This window comes from Solanum dulcamara, chromosome 9, assembly GCF_947179165.1.
Source record: "Solanum dulcamara chromosome 9, daSolDulc1.2, whole genome shotgun sequence".
Taxonomy (NCBI): domain Eukaryota; kingdom Viridiplantae; phylum Streptophyta; class Magnoliopsida; order Solanales; family Solanaceae; genus Solanum; species Solanum dulcamara.
In genome coordinates, this window is record NC_077245.1 from 73,871,301 (window position 1) to 73,878,780 (window position 7,480).

Sequence of the window (7,480 nt, forward strand, 5' to 3'; positions counted from 1 at the left end):
GAATCCGATAAAAATAAACCAAATATGTTACCCCACTAAATTTGACGGTTTGGACTTAATGGCGCATTCAGAATTCTCATACGAGATCATTTTAATAAAAATTGGGTCCACATTCAAGAGCCATTTTAAGCCATATTCCACAACGGGCTTCGATATTAGTCCGGAAGCCTTGAAAAGAGAACGAAGAGTCGTTCTAGACCAAAATCAATATTCTGGAACTAACCGCGCTGTCAAAATTTTCATTCGAGCGCATTTTCCAAGAATGTTGACCAAAGTCAACTATAGACTAAGTTTCAAAGTCAAAAGCGACAAATGGCCCCAAACTCGTATCGATTGCCTCGATAGTCATTCCAACAGTGCTAGTAGCCTAATTTGGTCATTCCGGAGCTGATGGAACCATAAGAATTCTAATTCGAGATTTCGTTGACCCAAAACTCGAAAAGTCGCAACTAAACCAACTTAGGCCTTCAAAATACCAAAACGGACTCGGGACCTCTAAATATTCAACCAACACTTCCTCTAGACCCAAAAACCATCTCTCGAATCCAACGGAGTCGTCGGAATTCCATTCCGAGCATCGAAACTCCAACAGTTGATCAAAGTCAAACATTGGCTTAAAGTTCCTCAAATTCTCAACTCAAGGTCTCAAATCTTCGTTACAACTTCAAAACCGATTCCGTAAAGTCTCTTAAGCCTATTTCGACATTTTGGAGCTGCTGGAATCGACGGAATTCCATTCCGAGACCCGTAGCTTCAATTGACCCCAAATACCACTTTTTAATACTTAAAGCTTATGAAACTCAAAATTTCCAAGGACTTAACTTTTCATGGGATTTTCTAAAAATCAACACCCGGTAACAATTAGAAACGACTCGGAGCATCTAAAGGGAGAGGTAAAATGGTCATTTTACAAAAATTCCAAAAAATGACCTTCAGGATCATTACATAAGGTGAGGGTTTCAGAATTCATATAGTTTAAACTCCAAATCATCTATAATTCAGAATTCATATAGTTTAAAATTCTGATTACACCTTAAAGAATGTGTATATATAATTATTATAGTTGAGAGATTACAATCAAAAGTGTATCTACCTCATAAATAATGAGTTCATAGGAGATTACCCACTTTCTCCATTTAATAGTCTATGATAAATAATACAAATTATTGTTAATTAATATTAATTTGGTCCTCCTATATGCTAGGTTATATATGATTTAGATCTCTTAGACTATATATACAATCCAACTATATTAAAGGTGAGAATATGAAAGAGTAGAGCTAGAAGTTCTGAAATAGGCTTGAGTTCGCGTAGTTTTTATTCAGATAATATATTTTTATAAATTTAAAATTTAATTATTATGATTTAAATTTATCACTTTAAAATTTAAAATGCATAAAGTTAAAATTTATTTTCGCTTCTAAAAATATGTATAATTATTATAATTGAGCGATTACTATCAAAGGAGTATCTACCTCATAAATAATAAGTTCATAAGGGATGACCACTTTATCCATTTAATAATCATGATAAATAATACAAATTATGTTAGTTATAATTTATTAAATTGTTCCTCCTATATATATGCTAGGTTACATTAGGTTTGGATCTCTTGGACTTATATAATACACACCAACTATGTAAAAATAAATAATTACATAATATAACCTATAGTTATATTTATCAATTTTTCATGGAAGTCATCTTTAAACAGAAATTTCGAATTTGAATCTTGATTATAAAAGTATCTTTGATAAAAAATATTTTATTCCTTATTTCTTATGCAAATTCAAATCAAACGATTTACGCTATAAAATAAGTATCGAAAATCGGGTGCGAAAAAATAATAATAATTTTTTATTATGTATAATAAAGTTCAACTAATTTTACACAATAAAATTAGGTTGAACATATCAATAACCACTTAAACTCACCAATAAATTTTATAAGTCACTTATACTATGATTTATTTTAACTGAGTATTTAAATATATGTTAAAGTGCTTTTATTAAACCCTTTCGATTCAAATTTTTAAGGAGTTTTTGTCCATATTATTCTCAAACGTTCTATATAATATATATATATATATATATATATATATATATAAGTAAATCATATAAAATACCTCTTTTTATCACACATGTATAAATTTTACGACTTATTGAAGTCAATATATATATAATTAAAAGTAATATATTTTAAATAATTAACAGTCACTTAAAAACATGCATATAAACTTTTTAAAAATATTTAATAAAAATATTTTATTATATATTCAAATGGTCACTCGTAAATCGTAGCCCACCGTAATTCGAGTGTACATTACGTATAACTGCATACAATAATTACAGGTTAGTGACTTTTTAAAAAGAAGGCAGATAATCTTTTTTTATCACATAAATAAAAAGTGGAGGTTTTGATGGCAGAGAGAATCTAAAATAAATCTAACAACTTACACAAAAATATATTTAATTCATTCAGGTTTTTTTTTCTGGTGTGACACCATGAAAACAAAATCTTTTGTCTCCACTTTTATATTATTTTATTTTTAATTGAAGACTTCACATTTTTTTTCCTATATCAGATTCATAATTTAGACATTGTGATTATGAATTACAAATTGTGAGTATCTTTTTGACGAACATAGATTGTGATGTGATTAGTTGAGATTTCATCATTCTTAGAAATTTTGAGTTTGAATTTCTAAAAAAAAATATATATATTCGATGCGCTAATTGGATCCATAAATAATTTATTCGATATGTTAATTTAAATTTAATCGAATTTTAATATACAAAAAACTAAAAAAAAAAAAGGAACTTTGTGAGTGGGTAACACATAGGATAGTTTATTGGTGTTCAAAAAGATTATAAGACAAATAAAAGTACCTTATTAAGTGAGTGGTTCAACTTCATTTGTTTATCAAAATATTCTGACTAATTATTGAAAAATATCTTGCCTTAGATTTGATCCCTTTTTTTTTAATATCTTTTTTATTATTTTTTTTTTATTCCCATGTTTCGGGTTCTCCGAAAAATTGCTTTGTTTAATCTTTCTTTTTGATGTTGGAGTCGTTGATGGCTGATTAGGAAGTGAATTATATTTAGTATGGTATCAACCCACACTACTAAGCATGGGCCCATCCAAAAATTTCACAAGAAAATAATTATAAATCAAAAAATAATAATTCAAAGTTTAGATGAACCCGATAACAAAATGGGGGTTGATACATCATTATTGCATCAGATTTATTTGAATCCAATACTTTCGACATAAAATATAAATTTAAACATAAAATTAATTAAAAAAATTGCAATAATAATAGATATAACAAGTTCACTATAAAAAATCTTAAAAGTTAAACTTATAGAATTTAAATTTAGAATCTGCTTCTGAAAAATCACGCATCTTCCTCTTTGAATGAGAGTGCCCTTCTAAGAAAAAACATAATTAGGGTTTGGTGTAACTACTGTAGTCATACTAAGGTATCAAGTATGGGCCAATCCAAAAGTTTTCACAACAAAAGTAATATTTAAAATTAATATTAGAAAACAAACCTAAAAATAAAATAAAATAATTGAAAAAACCCCACAAAGAAATAGCATCATTTTATGTATGTATATATATATATATATATATATATATATATATATATATATATATATTCTCTTTTCTCACCGTTAGTATCCCTATGAGCTTCCTAACCCCTTTTTTCCAATCTTCATCTTCTCTTACTCTTTCACAAAATAAAAAAATAAAATAAAAACTACAAATCTTTTGGATCTATGCAGTATGGTTAATTTCCTTTATATTGCATATTATTTTCTGGTTTTTTAGCTATTTTTTCTATATGTATTGCTTGTGATCTTGAAATATATGTTTTTATGAGTTTTTGTTTTTGTTAATGTTTTTATTTATGTTTTATTAGTCAATTTCTTAGTGTATTGATTTAGCTTGTTTCTTCAATAGTTATTTCATATTTTTTAGCTATATTTTTCTATATTTATTTGCTAATAATCGTGGAAAATATATGTTTCTATGAGTTTTTATTATTTATTTATATATATATATATATGACAATTTCTTATTGATTTAGCTTGTTTCTTCAATAGAAAGATTGTGGTCAACTTATGATGGAATTTGTGAACAAATCCAATCTACAAAGGAAGATTTTTATTTTTATTTTTTTGTTTTGCAGTCTTTAATAGTGTAGATTCTTCTTAATTTAGATCTTTACTATTGTTACTAAGAATATGTATGTACTTGGATTTTGCTCCCTATAAATAGATCTATCCTATGTGAAATTGTGAAGCATTTATTTAGGGTTTTATGGTCCGTTTTGTAGACGTTCAATAAAATTGAAATGATATAGAGAAAATAGGGTTTCTGGATTTGAATCGGGCTTATCGATCGATCAAACAATCAACAAACAGTTGTTGTTTGCAGATGTAGCATCATCAAGATTCATACATGAAAATTAAGAGGCAAGGTTATGTAGCTTTGATTGAAATGAAAAAATAGACTATATCATGGCCATGTCTATTTTTTTTTTAAGGTAAGAATCTTGATGATGCTGCATCAGCAATAAACAACTATCAATGACATTAGAATTTTTAAAATTTCTAACATCCAATAGTGTTTTGTATATGGAAGGGTTCCAATGAATCTACCTCCTCTAGCTCCGCTCAAACCAATTACGAGCTGTGGAGGCAGAATTTTCAAGGAATTCAATATCTACTATATATATAACGATATTTGTTGAGTATAGATGCTTAGTTCTTTGTACCTGGAGAAACATGATGAAATGGATTTAATTTTCATTTATTTTATTTTACTGTATTTTTCAGTACTTTATCAATATTCTTGTCAGTTATATATCTATTTTTATATGTACTGGTTTTAATTTTATTTACCATCTATTATTTTTTAAAAAAATAAAATAAATCTAACAGGTGAAAAATAGATTCTTTCGTATATTTTGAGACTGCAGATCTGTGGCCAGTACTGAAGTTCTGATAGATCAGAAGTTGTAATTTCTCTATCTCACACAGATTCGGTACGAAAAATATATTTACATAATCAGATCGATTATAAGGTATGTAATTATACTAAATTTTGCTGCAAGCGCTCATCAATTGATTACCTAGCTATTATTTGGAGTTTATATGTATAAAATTGAAGATTTTGTGTCTGAATTCACGAACAACTAGTTTGGTCGTTATACTTCAAATCAAGCCAATATAAATTAAACAAGGCGTGTAACATGTTAAAATACATTAATCATAGTATGTATAATCAATGGTTTATACTGTCAGTATATATAACTTATATCCATATAACTATGTATTACCATCAAAATGTCCTTTTTGAACCTAAGGAACTAGAAGAAGAGTGTGAAGAAGAGGTTAGTTTGAGTTGCCAAGTTTCTTTGTTTTTTTTCAAAGGCAATATGAAAAGAAACAAAAAAAAAAAGATTCAAAATATAATTTTAAGTATTTCATGGGAAAATGAAAAATCATCCAAGTGATGTTTTTGTTTGTTGAATCAATGAAACATTTTATATGGGAACTTGCTGCTTCATGGACTTTTGTGACTTTGAGTGTGTGCAAAATCATGAGTTTAGTGCATGTCAATTGTTATTATTAGGTTGGATTTTGCCTCAAGAGTTTTTATCAACGATAAGAGCGGAGTCTTGGAGGAACTGAAAAAATTATTTCAATATAGCTTATAAGTCACGACTTCTAGCTGGGAATTCAGCAACAAATACTTGGGTCAGGGTAGGATCAATGTCTACATTACACTCTTACGCTCTTTAATTTCTCAATTCTGTGTGAATACAAAATGATTTGTGCACTGAATTGCTATTTTGTATATGTATGGATGAATAGAGCAAATGCAATACATGATCCAGGCAACTTGCTAGAAAATGACCAAGCATGTTGCTACTATACGAGATGAGTATGGAGATGTCAGAGTGATGGTATGAGGCTTGATTTAATTTACTACCTTCACCATTACTAAAGGTAGTATCGACGTATGCACACATGTGCACGAGAAGAAGCTAACTCGGGGCTTTGGTGTCCATATATACTCGATCGTGTGAGCGATACACAATGAATATCAAAAATTGATATATCAGTACATGGTAATAGGTCCCGTGGAATTTAATTCAAAAGGGAGACCCGTTGATCGTGGTGAAGGGTCATGTGGATTAACTTAATGTGATAGATTATTGAGTGCGTGAACAAAGTTCACAATAGTAGTTGAAAAGATTGAGATGTTATATAAGTATGAAGTATAATAATACTCCTACATGTAATTCGCTCACTTTGGGAAGAGCAGACGAAAAGAGAAGGCATTTGTCCTATCTGATTCTTCCTCTTTTCAAGAATGAAGAATTTTCGATGATGTGAGATTTTTTGAAAAAAGATATACGAACTCATCTCAAAGCAGACAATATCACGCAATGACAAGTCATGTTCTATTAGATTTTCAATCAAATCTTTTAATCATGTCATTTGTGCATGATATTTTTGCATATTAATTTTCTCTCTATCGTTCTAATTTTATTGGATGTTCCAAAGGGACCTCATGTCACTTGTTGACTGATGTGTAATTGTCACCTTTCAATTAAATCACCCCAAATGCATGAAACTTATTCACTGATTTTATAATTGCTTTCCCACTTTCTACTTGTCTTTTTTCTTTTGACATTATGCAAAATTCCCTCCTATCACATTTAGTACTTCTACTACTTTGTCTAATTTCTATTTCCATAAAAATTACAATTTTTATCAACACAAAAATCTGATTCATCAATCCATTAGGCACTACTCACTAGCTAGGTTGAATTTGTATTGTAATAAAGATCTAGCCTAGCAAGCCCATAACTTTCTTTTCTTGTCATGGACTTTTATGGCAATTCCACACTGATATTGTGTACAAAGTGTTTTTTTTTTTTAATAATCATGATATTCAGACATGTTCGCATGCATCTTAATAAATTTTACGAGATATATGTTTATCTTCCACAATAGTAAAAGATAGCAGATAACTTTGTTTACCAAAACTAGAACATATAAAAAGATCGAAATCACCTAGTATACATGTTTAAATTGAAGAAAATTAAATGGAGCCTTAGAAGTTAAGTTTGTAATGGTTACTGGTGAAATGTACGCTAAACTTTACTGTAAAGTGGAGAATGAGATTGCGCGAATTTAAGATTTAAGTTTTATGAATTCAATATTTAAAATGTCGTATTGTTAAAGTAATTATCAGCTTGGACATACTATTCATTGCAATTTTAGTGGATTTATACACATAAATTTATATTTTGCGTCAATAATATCAGGTCCAAGCTAATGGAGGTAAAACAATTAAGAAACATGTAGCACTACTTTCCTTCTTTCTTTTTCTTTATGGGTGTGTTTGGTACGGGGGGAAACTTTTTTTGAGAAATATTTTTTAATTTTTTCATATT

At 28.7% G+C, this 7,480-nt stretch overlaps 1 long non-coding RNA gene across 1 annotated transcript; it reads left to right on the forward strand.

The window, feature by feature from the left end:
- The first annotated feature begins 3,684 nt into the window (after positions 1–3,684).
- On the forward strand, positions 3,685–6,666 carry LOC129904191 (uncharacterized). Its single transcript, XR_008770398.1, has 2 exons — positions 3,685–5,777; positions 5,889–6,666. It is a non-coding gene; the product is annotated as an uncharacterized LOC129904191 (long non-coding RNA).
- Positions 6,667–7,480: the final 814 nt, after the last annotated feature.